General features: G+C 44.9%; 1 pseudogene; it reads left to right on the top strand.

Moving 5' to 3' along the window:
- LOC123078963 (cyclin-A3-1-like) overlaps positions 1 to 23,502 on the top strand; it is a 31,055-nt pseudogene extending 7,553 nt beyond the window's left edge.
- The last annotated feature ends 494 nt before the right edge of the window (positions 23,503 to 23,996 follow it).

The raw sequence follows: 23,996 nt of genomic DNA, 5'->3' as shown, positions 1-23,996 counted from the left end.
AAACCCACCGCACCAAACCCTACCCAGATCCACTAACCTCTCCTCCCTTCCTTCCGCCCGCCCGCCGCCTCCTCGGTCCAGATCGACGACGCCACCCCTCTCTAACCCTACCATCCCCTCGCCGTGGGCGGCGCCCTCCCTCCCTCACCATCTCCTTCTCCCCTCCTCACGGACGCCTCCACCACGCCACAAACCCCGACGATGGCCTCGTGTAGATCCCATCCTGCTCCCGTCCTGATCACAGCGCGGATCCCATCCTCTAATCCCGTATAAGCTAGTGTAGCCACCCCACCTGCTCTCCTTTTCTCCGGGATCCATCCATCCACTAGGTTTCTGCGGCCAGATCCGCCACCCTATCCCTCCATGCGTCCAAGCCGGTGACGGGCGCGGTCGACGAGACCGGTGACCCATAGCTCTGCGCTCCGTACGCGTCCGACATCTACTCCTACCTCCGATCCATGGAGGTACGCGTCGTTCTTCCTCGGTCACATCGGTTTAATCAATTTCCTCGTTCGTCGCAAGGTTCTAATGAGCTGCGTGACTGCGTTACAGCTCCAGGCGAGACGGCGGCCGGCAGCAGATTACATCGAGAGGGTGCAGGTGGACGTCACCCCCAATTTGCGCAACATCCTCGTCGACTGGCTCGTCGAGGTCGCCGAGGAGTACAAGCTCGTCTCCGACACGCTCTACCTCACCGTCTCCTAAATCGACCGCTTCCTCTCGTCCAACTCCCTCAACCGTCAGAAGCTGCAGCTCCTCGGCGTCTCTGTCATGCTCATTGCCTCGTAAGCCCCCGTTTTATCCTCATTTCTGTGCCGAGTGTTCAGTTAAATCAAGATATGAGCCTGACTTCAGATCTGTTGTGTGGATCCAGTAAGTACGAGGAGATCAGCCCCCCAAATGTGGAGGACTTCTGCTACATCACTGACAACACCTACATGAAGCAGGAGGTGGTGTGTACTTCTCTTGCTTGCTTGGTTCATTTGTGAGATCTTGCAATTGGTCGACCCTAGATAGAATGCTGATCTGGGTTCTTGTGGGCATGTGCAGCTATTAAGATGGAGAGGGATATACTAAACAATCTCAAGTTTGAGATGGGCAATCCTACCGCTAAGACCTTCCTAAGGTATATCACAAACCAAATTATTCTGAATTGCCGTTGCCAACCCTGCTTGTTGCTACGAATGTGTTCCTAAGTCTTGTGTTCTGTTTGCTTCCTTCCCTATTTGCAGGATGTTCATCAAATCTGGCCAAGAAGAGAAGAAGGTAATGGTCCACTACTCTCATACTACCTTTGAGCCACACTGCTGTTAAATTGGTTGATGTTCATCATGTGCATCGTTGTCTCCTCTGCTCCGGGTTCTATTCACTAAATAACTTCCCATGTTAGTAAAATTACAGCATAAATAACTTCCCATGTAGTTCTTCTATTTTTAGTTTGGGTTCAAGTGATTGGTAGGCCTAGTGGCTGATGGTTTATGGGACTGACTACAACACGAAGGATGGAACATGGGTATGTGCAGCAGTTTTCATAACCGACCACACATTATCAGGGGCAGAATGCACTTAATTTTAATCAGTTCCACTGACACCTAGCAATCCCTTCTTCTTTTCAAGTCTGGAATGCATTTTTTACTTGAATTCAGTAGACCACATGTGCACACTTTTGCTGGCGTATGTACTGCTATCTATCTCATTTGGCTATCAAAATGTGCATGTCTTCATAGAAAAGAGATAACTGTGTACTATGTCTTGCTGCAAACTGAGGTTGATATCTCCCATTCGCAAACAAAAGAGAGGTTGATGTTTCCCATTAGTGTTCACTGTTGTTTGGTACTACATCTTAAGACTGTTTGCTTATTGCCTTCCTCTAAGCTTAATTTAATTGGAGCTGCGCCAATTTAGAAAGGCTTCCGCATCTCTGTCTACCACATCTGTGAAAGTGTGAATCATGTCTTTATGCAATACCTGATATGATAACATGACCTGAATTAGGACTATTGGCTCCTTTACTTGCTCTGGTTTGGTTAAGACTAATGATGCCATGGATGCACATTACTATTAAGTTTAAAAGTTCTGTTAAAACAAGGTGGAAGCATGTTCTTTCTAGCAAATGTTCTAGGCGCTGCCACACTTATATTTTAATTTTCTGTTATTTTCATTGTTGCTGCTCTGTATAACAAATGTACTGCTATCTATCTCATGGTGATCACTAAACTAAGGAGGCTTAACCTGATAATAACTTATTTTATGTTAATAGCCTATAATGTTGTCTTGGAGCTTATTGTCCAAAATAATACCTCTACTTTTTATGTCCTTTAGGACAACTCAAGCCCCTCCTCTCCTGTACATGAATGTGAGATGCTGCGCATGCAAGATCTGAGCCAAATGGCATATTGTAATCTTTTTATTGCTGGTTTTTATGTACGATGTCATGAAGATGTATGTTTGAAATGTTGCTTTGATAGCAAAATTGTATTCCTGTGTACATGCTGCTTTGACAGCAAAATTATGAAAATTTCTCAACAATATATATGTGAAAAATTGTATTCCTGTGTACTGCGCCTGAAAAGGCTACAGCCAACTGATGATGACAACTGGGACCCATCTGACTAGTGGACCCTTCTTTTTAGAAAAAAAAAAAGAAAAACTAAATTCGTTTAGACAGAAAGGCCACAACCCAACAATAAAAAGGCTGCAATATTGGGCTTGGCCCATGAACCCAACAAAAAATTGACAGACAAAAAAACACAAATAGGCTGAATTGTTGGGCTAGGCCCATGTAGAAAACCGAATTGGACCGGGCTGAATCTTGTGCCACATCAGTTTGCCATGCTGGATACCTACATGGCCTGGGGAGGTTGCTAGTGACCAAAACGCCACAGTAGGAATATTTTGGTCGTAAACGTCCACGACCTTCTCACAGAGAAGGTCGCTATAGTCAGTTAACGACCCCCAGCTTTTGACCTTCTGTTTTTGGTCAGAAAAAGGTCGCAAATGAAAAATAATGACCTTTTAGTGACCAATAGTCAAGGTCACAAGTTGACATATTTCTTGTAGTGTCTTTACCCACGAGTAACGCATTCCTTTAGTCCATCGGAACTAATTCCATCTACGGTCTTTTAATTGAAAACACACCTGACCCGCATACACCAGCTTAACTTACCGGTGTCTGGAATCACCCACGACACCTGTCAAACAAAACTCTTAGTGGGGAGGCTACAGCCTCGATTAGCATGGGATCAAATTTAGACCGCGGGCTACTAAGGGGTGCCCCCCTCTCAGTCCCAACCGGAAACACCCATGCCCCCGGACCAGGTGGCATGCCTACCGGATGCATCCGGTATCTTCCACCATGGCCTCTCTATACGGTGTGTGCTAGGAAGGGGTTGACAACTTACTGAACCGTACCCTACCTACGACAGGGACAAGTGGTAGTACGAAACAAGTATGGGGGTTACTGGAACAAGACTCAATCTATGGTCTACTCAGGAGGTTTAAGTATTCCCTGCATGATTAGCATAACAAATGTATTTTCAACCAACAGACAGAATCACCACTCATCATACCCCGTCATGCCATACCGGACGCAACCGTCTCGATGAGGAACTATGGACAAGCTCGTGTCTACCCAAGACAGAGGCTTTCCCGGCTTCCTTCCGGTATGCATGAAAAGCATACGAGGGTGATTACTATCACAACGTATCAAATTTCAGTAGCACGGAATCATCAATATGCACTTATGAGTATGTTCATATCATCACATAAAATAACGAAAACTCCGAGACAAGGAGTGTTGTAACCGTATTCAAACGACACACAAAAATATTATGCCAGAGTTCAGAATGCTTGCCTTCAAATTGTGGAGAGGCAGGGTGCATTCCAAAACTTTTGAAAGTTTTCTTCACTCTCCAAAAATCCTATTTAAAAATTTGAATTAATACATAGTTTCAAACCAATACAAAAAAGTTGTCTGAATTTTTTTCAAATAAATCTGAAAATAAACTAGACAAAATTTGAGAGAGGTAGGAAAAATAATCAACTCTTCTGCAGTAATATTTTAAAAGTTATAGCTAGTTAAAGTTTAGTCAAATTCTGTTTTTAAAATAAAACAGAAAAAGAAAAAAACATTTCGAATAGATACACGTAGGAGACGTACTTTGCGTTTACGCCTCCACTTACGCCAGCGTGGACCGCCCCGTGGTCACTGACAGTGGGTCCAGGGGGCCCGCTGGTCAGGTTTGACCGGTCGCCCCCGCCTCCTTCCTCCTCCGGCCGAACACGGGCGGGGCTCCGGCGATCAACGCCGGCGATTGGCGGCTCCTCGCGGGCTCCGGAGGGCAGGGATGGATCCGCCAGTCCAGGGCGGTCCTCCCGGTGGTCGCTAGGTTGGTGGGGGTGGAGGGAGTCACCGGCGGCGAGCTTCATGGTGGACGGCAGCTTCGGGTGAATTGGGGGTTTGGGCTACGGTGGCTCCCCGTCAAAGTTGAGTGGTTGGGCAGCTCCACTAGATCGAGACGAGTCGAATGGCGGTCCTGGAAGGGCAGGGGAAGCTCAGCTTGCAACGCACGGAGCCGGAGAGTGGCGGCGGCCGAACTGGCCGCAGGCGAGGAAGAAAGCTTCCCGCCGTCGATGGCTGGCTAGGGGATCATCAGAGGGATGGCCTGAGGTTGCCTGGGTGCCTAGTCGAGCCCGTGGGCTCCTTTATAGGCAGTTGAGGTCGGTTTCGAGGCAGTCGGAGATAAGATCGACGGTGAACCGCCGTTCTGTTGCAGCAGGGCGACGTGGCGGCGACGCGAGCTAGCGAACGGGCTTGCGAATGAGATCGAGCCGTTCCAGGGGCAGCTGGCATGCGCGTGTGGCTCGGGCGGCGTCGTCTAGGGCAGGAGGCTACTGTGGCCGGCCGCTAGTGGCCATGGCCGACCTGACGGCGGTGGAGCTCCAGGGGTGGCTCTGCGGCGAGGGAGGGGGCGGGCTTGTTGGCTGCGAGTGGGAAGGGGCCAGAACGGGCGCGGGGAGGCGGCAGTGGGACGCGGCGACTCGGTGCGCGCGCGTGCAAAACGTGCGCTCTGGGCGCGCCCAGAGCATGCACGCTACGTGTTCGGCAAAATGCCACGGCATGCGAGAGGGCTCCAAATCACATGAGCTTAAGCAGGTTGGGGCTATAGACTATGGTAGAGCCATTAGACATGCTGGTTAGGCAAAGCAAGCAGGTCCAATGTACAAACCAGAAACTATGTCAAAACTGACCATGCACACAAGGTGTTTGACAGAATGCCATGTGCATCTAGGCAACTCTTGGGGTGGCCAAAAGCTCCAGATCAGTGTCTCTTTAGATGATAGAGAGGGTGGCAATGTTAGTTTGGCAAGACTAGAAACTAGTTAGTGCAAGTTTTTGAGAAAACCATTTCTGGACAGAAACTAAAAGCTATCATTTCATGGACCAAAAATACTCCAATGGGTCCATTCTCCTGTACTTAAGGGTTTTGTAGGATGGTTTATAAGTAGGAAAAAGAATCATGGGTAAAAGGGCAAGTTAAAGTATGGTTACAGTAGAAAATGCCAAACTGGACCAGAGAGCAAAAGAGGATGATTTGCTCAAAATTTTCAAAGAACATTAGTGGGTTTTTGCACAAAGATGAATAATATACTCCTACTAACATCCCCTAATTTTGGTGGAAGTTTTAAAGAAATATTTAAATAGGTTGTAGTGCAAAAGTACCAACTGGACCAGATTTGAAAACTTGGGGTAAAGCTCAAAATCTCCAAATGACTAAAGGATATTTTTGCATAAAAGTGATTTAGGAACATCACATGACATCCCCAAATTTTGGTGGGATTTTTAAATGAATTTATCAAAGGGTTGTAGTGCAAAAGAGGCTCCAAAACTTATGAAAACCATTTTAGAGGAATAAAGCTCAGGGACAAATAATTGCAGAAATTATTCCACTGATAAAAGAAATGTTTTATTGAGAGAGTATATAAGTCCAACAATACTTTTGAAAGGTTTTTACTTGGGGTGAAAACTCCACAATATCAAAGAAAAGAGAGGTTCTTAAATCAAACAAAAATCCAGAAAATAAAAAATTTAATTTCCTCGCAAAATTTTGATAAACAAATCATGGTTAAATTTTTGGGGTGTTACACGTGATGACCACAGTCTCCTTCATGGATCTCACGTAAAATCTCACGGCCTTCTTCAGGAGAAACACAACGCTGGAATGCCCCAGAAATGCTGCAGTGGTGTAACTCGCCGTTGTGAACAACCATGGACTTGGACCGCCGGACGATCTGTCTGGCCAAAATTTCATCATCGGGTAACTCGCCCCGATTTATATACGCCAAGTATGGAACTGTCCAATCCAGAATGATATGTAAAGCGGCCACCAACTGTGCCTCTGATCAGGAACAATGAGGTCCTCCTCTATGGGCAGTTGAACTGACGGGTTATGCAAGACGTCAAAAAAGGTATTGGGCGGCAACAGTTTACACTAAGATCCTAGCCGGCTTAAAGCGTTAGCTGCCTCGTTTTTGCGCCGATCAATGTGCTCCACTTGATATCCCTTAAAGTAACCAGCGACAATATCCACCTCTTGTCGGTAAGCCGCCATGAGTGGATCCTTGGAATCCCAAGTACCTGAAACTTGCTGGGCTACCAAGTCTGAGTCTCCAAAGCATCATACACGGCTTAAGTTCATCTCCTTAGCCACCCGAAGACCATGGAGTAAAGCTTCATATTGAGCTATATTGTTAGTACAAGGGAACATTAAGCGAAGAACATAATGAATTTTATCACCTCGAGGGGAAGTAAGAACAACTCCAGCCCCCGAGCCCTCCAATTGCTTGGACCCGTCAAAGTGAATAGTCCAGTATGTACTGTCCGGTTTGTATTCTGGTGCCTTCAACACGGTCCAGTCGTTGATGAAATCCACAAGAGCCTGGGACTTGATGGCTGTGCAAGGCATATACTTCAAACCGTGTGGTCCGAGCTTAATAGCCCACTTAGCAACCCGGCCAGTTGCCTCCCTGTTCTGGATTATATCCCCCAAAGGAGCAGAACTGACCACTGTGATGTGATGACCTTGAAAGTACTGTTTAAGCTTTCGACTTGCCATGAACACCCCATACACCAGCTTCTGCCAATGCAGATACCTTTGCTTTGACTCAATGAGCACTTCGCTGATATAGTAAACCGGCCTTTGAACCGGGTACTCCTTCCCAGCCTCCTTGCGCTCCACCACAATGGCAACACTGACAGCCCGGGCATTAGCAGCCACATACAGCAGTAGTGGCTCTTTATCAATGGGAGCAGCAAGAACTGGCGGTTCAGCTAACTGCCGCTTCAAGTCCTCAAACGCCGCATCAGCTGCGTCACTCTAGACAAAGTTGTCGGTTTTCTTCAACATCCGATACAGAGGAATTGCCTTCTCTCCCAAACGGCTGATAAACCGGCTCAAAGCCGCAATACAACCTGCCAGTCGCTGAACATCATTGATACACGCCAGTTTAGCCAAGGATGTAATTGCCTTGATCTTTTCTGGATTAGCCTCAATGCCTCTGTTAGACACCAGAAAGCCTAAGAGCTTGCCTGCCGGAACACCAAAAACACACTTAGCCGGATTGAGCATCATTTTATAGACTCTCGGATTATCAAAGGTTTCTCGCAAATCAGATATGAGTGTCTCTGCTTTCCTGGACTTGACCACAATATCGTCCACATAAGCATGAACATTGCGCCCAATCTGAGTATGAAGACAATTCTGCACGCAATGTTGATAAGTTGCCTGGGCACTCTTGAGCCTAAAGGGCATGGATACATAGCAGAACGCTCCAAAGGGAGTAATGAAAGCTGTTTCTCCTGGTCCTTAATTGCCATCTTGATCTGATGATAACCAGAATAAGTATCCAGAAAACTCAAACGCTCACAACCCATCGTAGTATCAATGATTTTATCAATACAAGGGAGGGCGAAGGGATCAGCTGGGCAAGCTTTATTCAAATCTATGTAATCCACACACATATGTCAAGTGCCGTTTTTTTAAGCACTAGCACCGGATTATAGCCAACCACTCTGGGTGAAACACTTCAACAATAAAACCAGCAGCCAACAAACGGGCTACCTCTTCTCCAATGGCCTTGCATCATTCCTCGTTGAAGCGGCGAAGGAACTATTTGACCATTTTAAACTTGGGATCAATATTGAGAGTGTGCTCAGCGAGTTCCCTCGGTACACCTGGCATGTCAGAAGGCTTCCATGCAAAAATGTCCCGGTTCTCACGGATGAACTCGATGAGCGCGCTTTCCTATTTTGGATCCAGATTTGTGCTGATACTAAACTGCTTGGATGAATCGCCAGGAACGAAATCAACAAGTTTAGTTTCATCAGCCGGTTTGAACTTCAGGGTCGGATCATGTTCTGTAGAAGGCTTCTTCAAGGAAGTTATGTCTGTCGGATCAACATTGTCCTTATAGAACTTTAACTCCTCCGTTGCACAAACCGATTCAGCATATGCCGCATCTCCTTCCTCACACTCTAGAGCAATCTTATGGCTGCCATGAACTGTAATGGTCCCTTTGTGACCCGGCATCTTGAGCTGTAGATAAACATAACACGGCCTTGCCATGAACTTAGCATAAACCGGCTGTCCAAATAAAGCATGGTATGGACTTCTGATTTTGACCACTTCAAAGTTCAGTGTCTCGGACCTTGAGTCATGATCATCTCCAAAAACCACCTCCAGAGCTATCTTACCAATTGGGTAAGCCGATTTGCCAGGCACCACTCCATGAAAAACGGTGTTTGACGGTCTAAGATTCTTATCTGTCAACCCCATACGGTGGAAGGTTTCATAGTACAAGATATTTTATACTGCTCCCTCCATCCATGAGTACCTTGGTGAACTTATATCCTCCCACCTGAGGTGCAACCACCAAAGCCAGGTGACCCGGATTGTCAACCCGGGGCGGGTGATCCTCCCTGCTCTAGACAATAGGCTGCTCAGACCAACGTAGATAACGGGGCACCGCCGGTTCAACAGAGTTCACTGCTCTTTTATGGAGCTTCTGATCGACATGATACTGTCCACTGTTTAACTGCTTTGGGTTGCTCTGATAACCCGACTGCTGTTGACTCCCCTGATTACCCTGTTGATGATTACCACCTTGTTTGTTCTGATTGCCCTGATTATTCCGGAATCCTGAGCTTGAACCGCCACCACCGTAACCCGGCCCATGGAATCCTGGACCGGAACGGCCAGATGGACCCTGATCATACCGAAAAAGATCAGAATTTTTGAACTCCTTCATGATCTGGCAATCCTTCCAAAGGTGTGTGGCCGGAGCCTCCTTTGTCCCATGCTTCGGGCGGGGCTGGTTTAACAGGCGTTCCAGATTCATTCCTCCACCGCGCTGGGGCGGTTTACCCCTACGACGCTGCATATTACCCTGCACATTGGAGTTAGTGATACGTCCATTTTGCATCATGCTTTTATATCAATATTTATTGCATTATGGGCTGTTATTTCACGTTATGTCACAATACTTATGGCTATTCTCTCTTATTTTACAAGGTTTACATAAAGAGGGAGAATGCCGGCAGCTGGAATTCTGGGCTGGAAAAGGAGCAAATATTGAAGGCCTATTCTGTGCAACTCCAAAAGTCCTGAAACTCCACGGAATATATTAAAATAAATAAAGAAAAATCGTCGCCAAAGATGAAGGCCAGGGGGCCCACACACTGCTCACAAGGGTGCCCCCCTGGGGCATGCCCCTCTACCTCGTGGGCCCCCTAGTGGCTCTCCGACGCCCATCTTCTCCTATATGAAGTCTTTCGATGAGAAAAAAATAGAAGGCAACCTTTCGGGACGAGACTCCGCCGCCACGAGGCGGAACCTTGGTGGAACCAATCTAGGGCTCCGGCAGAGCCGTTCTGCCGGGGACACTTCCCTCTGGGAGGGGGAAATCATCACCATCGTCATCACCAACGCTCCTCTCATCGGGAGAGGGAAATCTCCATCAACATCTTCACCAGCACCATCTCATCTCCAAACCCTAGTTCATCTCTTATATCCAATTCTTGTCTCCAAGTCCAGGATTGGTGCTAGTAGGTTGCTAGTAGTGTTGATTACTCCTTATAGTTGATGCTAGTTGGTTTATTTGGTGGAAGATCATATGTTTAGATCCTTTATGCATATTATTACCCCTCTGATTATGAACGTGAATATGCTTTGTGAGTAGTTACGTTTGTTCCTGAGGACAAGGGATAAGTCTTGCTATTAGTAGTCATGTGAATTTGGTATTCGTTCGATATTTTGATAAGATGTATGTTGTCTAACCTCTAGTGGTGTTATGTGAACGTCGACTACATAATACTTCACCATTATTTGGGCCTAGAGGAAGGCATTGGGAAGTAATTAGTAGATGATGGGTTGCTAGAGTGACAAAAGCTTAAACCCTAGTTTATGCATTGCTTCGTAAGGGGCTGATTTGGATCCATATGTTTCATGCTATGGTTAGGTTTACCTTAATGCTTTTGTTGTAGTTGCGGATGCTTGCAATAGAGGTTAATCATAAGTGGGATGCTTGTTCAAGTAAGAACATCACCCAAGCACAGGTCCACCCACATATCAAATTATCAAAGTACCGAACGCGAATCATATGAGCGTGATGAAAACTAGCTTGACGATATTCCCATGTGTCCTCGGGAGCGCTTTTCCTATTATAAGAGTTTGTCCAGGCTTGTCCTTTGCTACAAAAAGGATTGGGCCACCTTGCTGCACTTTATTTACTTTTGTTACTTGTTGCTCGTTACAATTTATCTTATCACACAACTATCTGTTACCACTTATTTCAGTACTTGCAGAGAATACCTTGCTGAAAACCGCTTATCATTTCCTTCTGCTCCTCGTTGGGTTCGACACTCTTACTTATCGAAAGGACTACGATAGATCCCCTATACTTGTGGGTCATCAAGACTCTTTTATGGCGCCGTTGCCGGGGAGTGAAGCGCCTTTGGTAGGTGGAATTTGGTAAGGAAAAATTTATTTAGTGTGCTGAAATTTTCTGTTACTTGTTACTATGGAAAGTAATTCTCTGAGGGGCTTGTTTGGGGTATCTTCACCCCGTCTAGTAGAGCAAAGAGTTGCTCTTCAACCTACTAAACCTACCGAACCTATTGAAAATGAATCTCCTTTTGAGATTCCTTCGGGTATGATGGAAAAACTGCTAGCTAACACTTTTACAGGAGATGGAACAAAGCATCCTGATGAACATCTATGCTATGTGGATGATGTTTGTGGACTATTTAAGCTTGCAGGTATACCGGATGATGTTGTTAAGAAGAAGGCCTTCCCTTTATATTTGAAGGGATACGCATTGACATGGTATAGGCTATGTGATGATATGAGATCATGGAACTATAAAAGATTGAAATTGGAATTTCATCAAAAGTATTACCCTATGCATCTTGTTCATCATGATCGCAATTATATATATAAGTTTTGGCCTCGCGAAGGAGAAAGCATCGCTCAAGCTTGGGGGAGGCTTAAATCAATGTTATATTCATGCCCCAATCATGAGCTCCCAAGAGAAGTAATTATGCAAAGTTTTTATGCTCGGCTTTCTGATAACAATCGCACCATGCTCGATACTTCTTGTGCTCGCTCTTTTATGATGAAGACTATTGAATTTAAATGGAATTTATTGGATAGAATTAAACACAACTCTGAAGATTGGGACCTCGACGAAGGTAAGGAGTCAGGTATAGCACCTAAGTTTGATTGTGTTAAATCTTTTATGGATACCGATATTTTCTGTAAGTTTAGCACTAAATATGGACTTGACTCTGAGATAGTAGCTTCCTTCTGTGAATCTTTTGCTACTTATGTTGATCTCCCCAAGGAGAAGTGGTTTAAATATCATCCTCCCATAGAAGTAAAAGTAGCTGCACCTATTAAAGTTGAACAAAAGACTGTCACTTATAATGATCCTATTGTTCCTACTTCTTATGTTGAGAAACCACCTTTCCCTGTTAGAATGAAGGATCATGCTAAAGCTTCAACTGTTGTTCGTAAAAGCAATATTAGAACTTATACACCTCCTGAGCAAGTCAAAGTAGAACCTAATATTGCTATTGTTAAAGATCTCTTGTCTGATAATATTGATGGGCATGTTATTCAATTCCGCGGAGAAACTGCTAGAATTGCTAAACCTTGTGCTAGAGATAAACATAGACCCGTGGTAGGGGTGCCTGTTATTTCTGTTAAAATAGGAGATCATTGTTATCATGGGTTATGTGATATGGGTGCTAGTGCTAGTGTTATACCTATTACCTTGTATGAAGAAATTATGCATGATATTGCACCTGCTGAGTTAGAAGATATTGATGTTACAATTAAACTTGCCAATAGAGATACTATATCTGCAATGGGAATTGTTAGAGATGTTGAAGTCTTGTGTGGAAAAACCAAATATCCCGTTGATTTTCTTGTTCTTGGTTCTCCACAAGATAGCTTTTGTCCCATTATATTTGGTAGACCCTTCTTGAATACTGTTAATGCTAAGATAGACTGCGAAAATAATGTTGTTACTGTTGGCTTAGATGATATGGTTCATGAGTTTAATTTCTCTAAATTTAGTAAACAACATCGTGAGGAAGAATTGCCTAGTAAGGATGAAATTATTGGTCTTGCTTCTATTGCCGTACCTCCTAGTGATCCTTTAGAACATTATTTGCTAGACCATGAAAATGATATGTTCATGAATGAAAGAAGGGAAATAGATGAAGTATTCTTTAAACAGGAACCTATTCTGCAACACAATTTGCCTGTTGAAATCCTAGGGGATCCTCCTTCACCCAAGGGTGATCCCGTGTTTGAGCTTAAACCACTGCCTGATAATCTTAAATATGCTTATCTTGATGAAAAGAAAATATATCCTGTCATTATTAGTGCTAACCTTTCAGAGCATGAAGAAGAAAGATTATTAAAAACTCTGAAGAAGCACCGTGCCGCTATTGGATATACTCTGGATGATCTTAAGGGCATCAGTCCCACTCTATGTCAACATAAAATAAATTTGGAAGCGGATGCCAAACCAGTTCGTGATCCTCAACGACATTTGAATCCTAAAATGAAAGAAGTGGTAAGAAAAGAAATACTCAAGCTTCTGGAGGCAGGTATAATTTATCCCGTTGCTGATAGTCAATGGGTAAGTCCTGTCCATTGTGTCCCTAAGAAGGGAGGTATTACTGTTGTCCCTAATGATAAAGATGAATTGATTCCGCAAAGAATTATCACAGGTTATAGGGTGGTAATTGATTTCCGCAAATTAAATAAGGCTACTAAGAAAGATCATTACCCCTTACCTTTTATTGATCAAATGCTAGAAATATTATGCAAACATACACATTATTGCTTTCTAGATGGTTATTCTGGTTTCTCTCAAATACCTGTGTCGGCTAGAGATCAATCAAAGACTACTTTTACATGCCCTTTTGGTACTTTTTCTTATAGACGTATGCCTTTTGGTTTATGTAATGCACGTGCTACCTTTCAAAGATGCATGATGGCTATATTCTCTGACTTTTGCGAAAAGATTTGTCAGGTTTTCATGGACGACTTTTCCGTCTATGGTTCCTCTTTTGATGATTGCTTGAGCAATCTTGCTCGAGTTTTGCAGAGATGTGAAGAAACTAATCTTGTCTTGAATTGGGAAAAGTGCCACTTTATGGTTAATGAAGGTATTATCTTGGGGCACAAAGTTTCTGAAAGAGGTATTGAAGTTGATAAAGCCAAGGTTGATGCTATTGAAAAGATGCCATGTCCCAAGGACATCAAAGGTATAAGAAGCTTCCCTGGTCACGCCGGATTTTATAGGAGGTTCATTAAGGACTTGTCAAAAGTTTCTCGGCCTCTAACTAATTTATTACAAAAAGATGTACCATTTGTCTTTGACGATGATTGTGTAGAAGCATTTGAAATACTTAAGAAAGCATTAGTCTCTGCACCTGTTGTTCAGCCACCTAATTGGAATTTACCCTTCGAAATTATGTGTGATGCTAGTGATTATGCTGTAGGTGCTGTTCTGGGGCAAAGAGTTGATAAGAAATTAAATGTTATCCATTATGCTAGTAAGACTCTAGACAATCCTCAAAGAAATTATGCTACTACCGAAAAGGAACTTTTAGCAGTTGTGTTCGCTTGTGATAAATTCAGACCCTATATTGTTGATTCTAAAGTAACTATTCACACTGATCATGCTGCTATTAAATATCTTATGGAAAAGAAAGATGCAAAACCTAGACTTATTAGATGGGTTCTCTTGTTGCAAGAATTTGATTTGCATATTGTTGATAGAAAAGGAGCTGAGAACCCCATCACAGATAACTTATCTAGGTTAGAGAATGTTCTTGATGACCCACTACCTATTGATGATAGATTTCCTGATGAACAATTAAATGTCATAAGTACTTCTCGTAGCACTCCATGGTATGCTGATTATGCTAATTATATTGTTGCTAAGTTTATACCACCTAGCTTCACATACCAACAAAAGAAAAAGTTTTTCTATGACTTGCGACATTACTTTTGGGATGACCCACATCTTTATAAAGAAGGAGTAGATGGTGTTATTAGACGTGGTGTACCTAAGCATGAACAGGAACAGATCCTATGCAAGTGTCACTCTGAGGCTTATGGAGGACACCACGCTGGAGATAGAACTGCACATAAGGTATTGCAATCTGGTTTTTATTGGCCTACTCTCTTCAAGGATGCTCGTAAGTTTGTTCTGTCTTGCGATGAATGCCAAAGAATTGGTAATATTAGTAGACGTCAAGAAATGCCTATGAATTATTCACTTGTTATTGAACCATTTGATGTTTGGGGCTTTGATTATATGGGACCTTTTCCTGCCTCTAATGGATATACACATATTTTAGTTGTTGTTGATTACATTACTAAGTGGGTAGAAGCTATTCCAACTAGTAGTGCTGATCATAACACTTCTATTAAAATGCTTAAGGAAGTTATTTCTCCGAGGTTTGGAGTCCCTGGATATTTAATGACTGATGGTGGTTCACATTTTATTCATGGTGCTTTCTGTAAAATGCTTGCTAAATATGATGTCAATCATAGAATCGCATCTCCATATCACCCTCAGTCTAGTGGTCAAGTAGAATTGAGCAATAGAGAGCTCAAATTAATTTTGCAAAAGACTGTTAATAGGTCCAGAAAGAATTGGTCCAAGAAACTGGATGACGCATTGTGGGCCTATAGAACTGCATATAAGAATCCTATGGGTATGTCTCCATATAAATTGGTTTATGGAAAAGCATGTCACTTACCTCTCGAACTAGAACATAAGGCATATTGGGCTATTAAAGAGATCAACTATGATTTCAAACTTGCCGGTGAGAAGAGGTTATTTGATATTAGCTCACTTGATGAATGGAGAACCTAAGCCTATGAAAATGCCAAGTTGTTTAAAGAAAAAGTTAAAAGATGGCATGACAAAAGGATACAAAAGTGTGAGTTTAATGTAGGTGATTATGTATTGCTATACAACTCTCGTTTAAGATTTTTTGCAGGAAAACTTCTCTCCAAATGGGAAGGTCCCTCCGTTATCGAGGAGGTCTATCGTTCCGGTGCCATAAAAATCAACAACTTCGAAGGCACAAATCCGAAGGTGGTAAACGGTCAAAGGATCAAACACTATATCTCAGGTAATCCTATAAATGTTGAAACGAATATTATTGAAACCGTAACCCTGGAGGAATACATAAGGGACACCTTCCAGACCGTTCCAGACTCCAAAAAGGAATAGGTATGTGGTACGGTAAGTAAACCGACTCCAAAACAATTTTTAAGGCAATATTTCTCCGTTTTGGAATATTTAGAAAAATAGAAAAATAAGTGGCAGTCCGGGAAGGAGGCGAGGCCTTCATGAGGGTGGAGGGCGCGCCCTACCCCCCTGGGCGCGCCCCCCTACCTCGTGAGCACCTCGTGTGCCCTCCAGACTCCGTTTTCTTGCATGATACGTATTTTGGTCGGTAAAAATTCATTATATATTCTCCCGAAGGTTTTGACTCTCGTATCACGCAAATATCCTCTGTTTTTGTTTCGAGTTGTTGCTGCTGCAGATTAGAGCAAGTTGTCTTCTCAAGAGTCAGTCAGGGAGAGCCGGGTATCTAACTCGGCACCGGAACCAAGGGCAAACAGCGACGCTGACCACTTTGGGCCAGCAACAGAGGAAGAGATGGAGGCTGACCTGATGAGGGTAGATGCCATGGAAGGTGGACGACAAGCCTGCATCATCAACAACACCTCCATCACCTACGAGGAAATAATCACATGGGTATGGGCACTCCCCTTGGCAACTGCCAAGCTTGGGGGAGGTGCCCTGGTATCGTATCACCATCACAACTCCTATCTTTACCGTTTTTCTTAGTTCAATCCTTTTAGTAGTATCTTGATTTAGTAGAATAAAGTCATGGCATGATCTAGTTTTGAGTTTTGCTTTATGATCCTTCTTTGTAATCGAGTCCGTGCGCTATATAATAAAGATTAGTGTTGAGTCAGGGGCTTGATTATTTTGCCATGATCTTGGGTGAATAGAAGAAAAAGAATAAAAAGAATCAAAGAGTTCATATTGATCTTATTGAAAGTAATGACTTCACATAGAAAGAGTATGATGATTAAAAGTTGTTGAGAGTTGGCAAATATAGCTTTGGTCATCATTGCAATTAATAGGAAGTAATAAGGAAAGAGAGGTTTCACATATAGATATATTGTCATTGACATCTTTTATGATTGGGAGCACTCATTAAAATATGACATGCTAAAGAGTTGAGGTTGGACAAGGAAGACAACATAATAAGTTATGTTTTCTTATATCTAAGATAAAGTATGTTGTCATGGATCCTCTAACATGTTGAGCTTGCCTTCCCCCTCATGCTAGCCAAATTCTCAGCACCAAGTAGAAATACTACTTGTGCTTCCAAATAACCTTAAACCAGTTTTGCCATGAGAGTACACCATATATACCTATGGATTGAGTAAGATCCTTCAAGTAAGTTGTCATTGGTGCAAGCAATAAAAATTGCTCTCTAAATATGCATGACTTATTAGTGCAGAGAAAATAAGCTTTGTACGAACTTGTTGTGGACGTAATAAAAGCGACGGACTGCATAATAAAGGTCCACATACAAGGGGCAATATAAAGTGACGTTCTTTTGCATTAAGATTTTGTGCATCAACCCTAAACGCGCATGACAACCTCTGCTTCCCTCTGCGAAGGGCCTATCTTTTATTATTATCTTCTACCTTATGCAAGAGTCATGGTGATCTTCACCTTTCCTTTTTCATTTTATCCTTTGGCAAGCTCAGCATGTTGGAAAGAACATGATATATATATCTAATTGGATGTAGGGGAGGGTGAATTATTATTGTTGACATTACCCTTGAGGTAAAAGGTTGTGGGGCAAAATTATAAGCCCCTATCTTTCTCTGTGTCCGATTAAAACTCCGTAACCACAAGTATTGCGTGAGTGTTAGCAATTATGAAGGACTAAGTGATAGTTGAGTATGTGGACTTGCTTTTAAGCTCTAACATAGACTCTTTCCGATGTTATGATAAATAGCAATTGCTTCAATGACTGAGGTTATAATTTGTTGGTGCTCAATAAGGTTTCTGATTCATACTTTTGCTTTGTGAAAAGATCATCACTTGAACATAAGTAATCATATGACAAAATCTATATATGTTGCTGTTATGGAAATAATCATGATGCCTTCATGTTCGTATTTTATTTTTATCGACGCCTCTACCTCTAAACATGAGGACATATTTATTGTTATCGGCTTTTCGCTTGAGAACAAGCAAGGTCTAAGCTTGGGGGAGTTGAAACGTCCATTTTGCATCATGCTTTTATATCAATATTTATTGCATTATGGGCTGTTATTTCACGTTATGTCACAATACTTATGGCTATTCTCTCTTATTTTACAATGTTTACATAAAGAGGGAGAATGCCGGCAGCTAGAATTCTCGGCTGGAAAAGGAGCAAATATTGAAGGCCTATTTTGCACAACTCCAAAAGTCCTGAAACTCCACGGAATATCTTAAAATAAATAAAGAAAAATCGTCGCCAAAGATGAAGGCCAGGGGGCCCACACCCTGCTCACGAGGGTGGGGGGCGCCCCCCCCCCTAGGGTGCGCCCCCCTACATCGTGGGCCCCCTGGTGGCTCTCCGACGCCCATATTCTCCTATATGAAGTCTTTCAATGAGAAAAAAATAGAAGGCAACCTTTCGGGACGAGACTCCGCCGCCACGAGGCGGAACCTTGGCGGAACCAATCTAGGGCTCCGGCAGAGCTGTTCTGCCGGGGACACTTCCCTCCGGGAGGGGGAAATCATCACCATCGTCATCACCAACGCTCCTCTCATTGGGAGAGGGCAATCTCCATCAACATCTTCACCAGCACCATCTCATCTCCAAACCCTAGTTCATCTCTTGTATCCAATTCTTGTCTCCAAGTCCGGAATTGGTGCTAGTAGGTTGCTAGTAGTGTTGATTACTCCTTGTAGTTGATGCTAGTTGGTTTATTTGGTGGAAGATCATATGTTCAGATCCTTTATGCATATTATTACCCCTCTGATTATGAACATGAATATGCTTTGTGAGTAGTTACGTTTGTTCCTGAGGACAAGGGAGAAGTCTTGCTATTAGTAGTCATGTGAATTTGGTATTCATTCGATATTTTGATAAGATGTATGTTGTCTAACCTCTAGTGGTGTTATGTGAACGTCGACTACATAACACTTCACCATTATTTGGGCCTAGAGGAAGGCATTGGGAAGTAATAAGTAGATGATGGGTTGCTAGAGTGACAAAAGCTTAAACCCTAGTTTATGCGTTGCTTCGTAAGGGGCTGATTTGGATCCATATGTTTCATGCTATGGTTAGGTTTACCTTAATGCTTTTGTTGTAGTTGCGGATGCTTGAAATAGAGGTTAATCATAAGTGGGATGCTTGTTCAAGTAAGAACAGCACCCAAGCACCGGTCCACCCACATATCAAATTATCAAAGTACCGAACGCGAATCATATGAGCGTGATGAAAACTAGCTTGACGATATTCCCATGTGTCCTCGGGAGCGCTTTTCCTATTATAAGAGTTTGTCCAGGCTTGTCCTTTGCTACAAAAAGGATTGGGCCACCTTGCTGCACTTTATTTACTTTTGTTACTTGTTGCTCGTTATAATTTATCTTATCACAAAACTATCTGTTACCACTTATTTCAGTACTTGCAGAGAATACCTTGCTGAAAACCGCTTATCATTTCCTTCTGCTCCTCATTGGGTTCGACACTCTTACTTATCGAAAGGACTATGATAGATCCTCTATACTTGTGGGTCATCAGTTAGCCACAAAATTGGAATTATCCGCCTTACGCTTACCACTGTTTCCCTGGCTTGCCTGATTATGCTGTCCTTTTGAATCGGCATTCTTCTTTCCCTTCTCTTGTTTCTCTTCATCAGAATTAGGGTCCTTGTGCTATCAGAATCATCATACTTAACCAGAGCCGCCATAAGTGTTCCCATATCATTGCAGTGGCACTTGAGTCGTCCCAACTTCATTTTCAATGACTTAAACCGGCAATTACGCTCCAATGTTACGATCGCCGTGTCAGCATTGATACGGTCCGACGAATGCAAAACTTCTGAAACCCGGCGCACCCAATGAGTCGTTGACTCGTTCTCTCCTTAGACACATGCATCTAAATCCACAATGGACATAGGTTGTTTGCACGTATCTTTGAAGTTCGCTATGAACTTGGCCTTCAATTGGTCCCATGATCCGATGGAGTTGGCGGGCAAGCTTTTTAACCAAGTGCGGACCGTTCCTTCCAACATCATGGTGAAGTATTTTGCACATGCCGCTTCATCTACATCCAGCATCTCCGTTGCCATCTCATAACTTTCAACCCATGCCTCGGGGGGTTGATCAGCGGTGTAGTTAGGCACCTTGCGCGGCCCTTTGAAATCCTTGGGCAGCCGCACATTACGGAGAGCCGGGATGAGACATGGCACTCCCCTAGAGCTGAAGGCAAGCTCTGTCCCTCGCTCTATGGATGCTGTCGGCTGAACCGGGGCGGGTTGATGATGACCCGCGTATTGTGCTGCTAAAGCGGCCTCCCTTCGTGCTCTGCCAATATCCACTACGTCCTGAGCATTCCGACCACCATTCGCCGGATTAGCCCCTCGAGGCGCATCTCGACGCCGCGCACTGCTTGACACGGCCGGCTCGTCCATGTGCCTGCTATAACTCTTGCTCGGATGGGGGGTTGAGTGTATTCTGTCTCGGCTGTAGGAATAAGCCTGTTGCTAAACAACGGCGGTTTGAAGAAGATCCCTGGCTCGCCGAGTCTCGATCGCTGCTAAGGAATCACCCTCCATCGGAATAGCCGCCAAACATGACGCTGTTGCAATCATGTTGTCTAAAGGACTGGAAAAGTGACCCGACGGCGTTGTGACATACTATGGCGGGTTGTCCGTTCGTCAAGGCGGGTCCATCGCCCGTGGCTGATCCGGCGCCGCCCCCGGTGCCTCTGTCTGATTTACTCCTGCCGGATTGCTAGGCCCAGCTGCTGGTGTGCTGAAGAGATTCAGACCCTCGTAAATTTGCGGCAGTCGAGACCGGTACTTCCTTCTCATAACTTCGTTTGATGCATTCTGATCCAACGTAAGCCGGTAATTCTGCACTTGGATTTCCTGTGATCGGGCATCTAAAGCGGCCCGTTCTTCATCCATCCTGGCCTCCTCAACCGCCAAGTCCGCCTTGGCCTGAACTATCTGATCCTTAAACTTCTCAACATCCGCATTGTGCTGAACTTGAGTCTCCGGAGTTACCGCTGTGGTGAACAGTGCTGTCCAATCGTCCAGTAAACCGACAAGAACTTGAGCTGGCAGGCGCACCGGGCCTCCTACCGCGGCTACCGATCTGGAGACCATTGCTACTGTAGATGAAGATTGCACGGTGGGCTGCGTACCGGCCATGAAGATCGCGACCCAGTTTGGCGGTTCAAGGGGACCCGGAATACTGTCGCCATCGGAGTATCCCTCGAACCGGCCATCGTGCAATCGGTATAGCGACTCGGTTTCGCCAGTGGACGATTCACCATCTGAGAAGATGGCCGTCTCACCGTCGAACACCGATTCAGATGTCGCGGCATGGATGAATCCTATGAACGCACGCTTCATGGCAGGCTGAACCTGGGCAGGACTTGCACGCTGAGCCGTCTCGATGAGGTCGGTGGAGATGTCCGGCTCAGGGCCCGGTTCGCCGATCTTGCCGATGAAAACGTGAAATCCGCCAAAGGGGACCCGGTACCCGTACTCGATTGAGCCGGCCTCGGGGCCCCAGCCTGCGTCGTCGATGTAGAGCTTGCCGCGACGACTCTTGGTCATCCGGCCAACCACGTACCCTTTGAGTCCTTCAAAGCTGCTCTTCAAGAACTCGAAACCATCGTGCGATAGCCCCACGGTGGGCGCCAACTGCCGTGGAAATATCACGTCAGATGTCCTAGCAGAAGGACTTAGTCGTGGAGCCATCACAATGAGGTTAGCTTGAAGGGGTTAAACCGGACAAGGGACACGAGAGTTATACTAGTTCGGCCGCTTCGATGAAGGTAAAAGCCTACGTCTAGTTTGTGATGGGATTATTGGGGTTTCGATGACCAAGGAGCAAACATGCTAGCCTGGGTCTCGAGTTGTCGTCTGTTGTCCCTGAACCACCGCCGGGTCGTCCCTTTATATACACAGGTTGACGCCTGGCCGGTTTACAGAGTTCCGAGGCCGACTCATACAAGTGTTCGGCTCGGTCTCTTCCTTTCCCTAACTTACAATACAGGTATACAACTATGGCGGTTTACCGCTATGGGCCCTAATCTGCCTCTGGGCTTGGGCATCTAAGTTTCATCAGTAAAAGCGCCATCTTCTTGTCTTCATGGACTTCAGTATGGTTGAGCGTGAACCGGCCCCTCCTGGGCGGTTTATCTCTGTAGTTATATCCTCAACAGTCACCAAATCATATAACTCATATAACACTATATCGTCAACGAACATTAAGAGTGCGGACCCTACGGGTTTGAGAACTATGTAGACATGACCGAGACACCTCTCTGGTCAATAACCAATGCCGGAACCTGGATGCCCATGTTGGTTTCTATATATTCTACGAAGATCTTTATCGGTCGAACCGTTATGACAACATACGTAATTCCCTTTGTCAATCAGTATGTTACTTGCTCGAGGTTCGATCGTCGGTATCTCTATACCTAGTTCAATCTCGTTACCGGCAAGTCTCTTTACTCATTCCGTAATACATCATCTCGTAACTAACTCATTAGTCATTTGCTTGCAAGGCTTCTTATGATGCGTATTACCGAGAGGGCCCAGAGATACCTTTCCGATACTCGGAGTGACAAATCGTAATTTTGATCTATGCCAACTCAACAAACACCTTCAGAAATACCTGTAGAGCATCTATATGATCACCCAGTTATGTTGTGACGTTTGATAACACACAAGGCATTCTTCCGGTATTCGGGAGTTGCATAATCTCATAGTTGAAGGAATATGTATTTGACATGAAGAAAGCAATAACAATAAACTGAACGATCATTATGCTAAGCTAACAGATGAGTCTTGTCCATCACATCATTCTCCTAATGATGTGATCCCGTTATCCAATGACAACACATTGTCTATGGTTAGGAAATCTTAACCATCTTTGATCAACGAGCTACTTTAGTAGAGGCTTACTAGGGACATAGTATTTGTTTATGTATTCACACATCTCTACTATCAAAGGAGGATCTGCCATCGTCGTGATGGTTCGACCGTATCCCACCCCCTCGATGGCAGGCGGTAAAATAAATCGCTGGATCCCGCACGCACGAGAGAGCGGAAAACCACCCCCACGATCCCGCACATCGTGGCTCAATAAACCTCCCCACCTCTCCCCGAGACCTCGCTCCCTATCTCGTCTCTCTCCTGCCAAATTTTGTCACAGCCAGAGAGAGGAAGGAATGAAGCGGAGGCACCGAGGAGGAGGGGATCGCCTCGCTTGCTTCTGCTGACCATCGCCACCCCCACCGCTGTCGACACTGCGGTGGACGCGGTGAGCCCCAATCCGCGGGACACTGGGCGCGGCCACCCTGCCGCAGGGACAGGAAGAGCACAACCGCGAGTGCCAGCGACGGCTAGCTCCGGCATGCCCTGAACCTGGTCTCCGCCCCCAAGCGAGCTCCGATTCCACTACCGCATAATCCGCTCGAGTCGCTCCTGACGCCATGGTTTATTGTAGGTGGAGGTGGAGTATGTGCCGGAGAAGCCCGACCTCGGCACCGGCGACTCCCTCCCCGTCGGCGCCTTCACAGTCGTCCCTGCCCCCAGGCGAGCTCCAGTTCCTCGCCCCGTAATCTGCTGGAGCCGCGTCTAACGCCATGGCGGCGAGAGCATGGGCGATCGCGGAGGTGAGGACTAGCTCGGAATAGGGGTCCGCCACTATGAGGACCTTGCTGAACAACACTACTCGGGCCACCAGCAATGGCAGGTTGGGGATACCTGAGATGTGTCCTCTTGGCCTCGAGTAAAGATTTTGTGTGCTTGTTTGTTTTGCAATATAGTAGGCAGTGTTATTTCTTCATGTTATTAGTTGCCCATTTGAGACGTGAAAGAACAGCAGCGATGCACAACCCTACACAGCGCAAATCATTGTCATCATATCGGTCAAGTAGGCGCATCGGCGGCTGCTCCCCACCTCCACCATGGAATCAAATGGGTGCGGTCTTTTGCCCCTTTCCAAATTCTGAAACCTCCCACTTCTATGTATATGAACTTGTTCTTACTTGTTACTCCAATGTTTTTAATTAGTATCAGGGTGCAGCAGTTGTTCTATTCATTAGTTGGTCCATCTCCAACTTTATATTGGCC

This window comes from Triticum aestivum, chromosome 1B, assembly GCF_018294505.1.
Source record: "Triticum aestivum cultivar Chinese Spring chromosome 1B, IWGSC CS RefSeq v2.1, whole genome shotgun sequence".
In the NCBI taxonomy this organism is placed as follows: Eukaryota; Viridiplantae; Streptophyta; class Magnoliopsida; order Poales; family Poaceae; genus Triticum; species Triticum aestivum.
Note: the sequence above shows the minus strand (reverse complement) of the source record. Positions and strands in the feature narration are given on the sequence as shown.